This window comes from Anoplopoma fimbria, unplaced genomic scaffold (assembly GCF_027596085.1).
Source record: "Anoplopoma fimbria isolate UVic2021 breed Golden Eagle Sablefish unplaced genomic scaffold, Afim_UVic_2022 Un_contig_5366_pilon_pilon, whole genome shotgun sequence".
Taxonomy (NCBI): Eukaryota; Metazoa; Chordata; class Actinopteri; order Perciformes; family Anoplopomatidae; genus Anoplopoma; species Anoplopoma fimbria.
Window position 1 is genome coordinate 1 of NW_026548921.1, and position 780 is coordinate 780.

A 780-nucleotide genomic window follows, 5' to 3' on the forward strand; every position below is an offset into this window, starting at 1 on the left:
GCCACTTTGTACATTCTGATTTGACATTTAAAAGCTGTGAGTGTGTCTGGAAATCTGCAGGCGCTCCCTGTATAGACGAAAGAGCAAAGCGTGGTGATATAGTATCTTTAAAAGGCCCTTGGTAGGCACAATATTTGCTTACGGCCATACCACCTGAACACGCCCGATCTCGTCTGATCTCGGAAGCTAAGCAGGGTCGGGCCTGGTCAGTACTTGGATGGGAGACAGCCTGGGAATACCAGGTGCTGTAAGATTTTTCACTCCCTTTACAAAAAGCAGAGGCGCTGCTGCTTTTTCAGTGGACACCGACAGGGTGGGAAGGAAATAGCTAGATCATGACTTGCCGGTATAGAAATGACACAAATCCAGTTAAATGATGGCTTTCATCATTCCTAAGCTCATCGATCATTTTCTTTTCAATTTTATGCTAACGTATTCTACATTTCAACAGTAAATATTAATCTTTTTACTGCACTACATTTGTGATCCTTATAGCCACTTTGTACATTCTGATTTGACATTTAAAAAGCTGTGAGTGTGTCTGGAAATCTGCAGGCGCTCCCTGTATAGACGAAAGAGCAAAGCGTGGTGATATAGTATCTTTAAAAGGCCCTTTGGTAGGCACAATATTTGCTTACGGCCATACCACCCTGAACACGCCCGATCTCGTCTGATCTCGGAAGCTAAGCAGGGTCGGGCCTGGTCAGTACTTGGATGGGAGACCGCCTGGGAATACCAGGTGCTGTAAGCTTTTTTCACTCCTCTTTACAAAAAGCAGAG

The 780-nt window shown here is 44.7% G+C and overlaps 1 non-coding gene and 1 pseudogene across 1 annotated transcript; both read left to right on the plus strand.

The window, feature by feature from the left end:
• Window positions 1-136: 136 nt before the first annotated feature.
• Window positions 137-254, plus strand: LOC129114649 (5S ribosomal RNA; annotated as a pseudogene).
• Window positions 255-632: 378 nt separating this feature from the next.
• LOC129114648 (5S ribosomal RNA) lies at window positions 633-751 on the plus strand. Its single transcript, XR_008532614.1, has one exon. It is a non-coding gene; the product is annotated as a 5S ribosomal RNA (ribosomal RNA).
• Window positions 752-780: the final 29 nt, after the last annotated feature.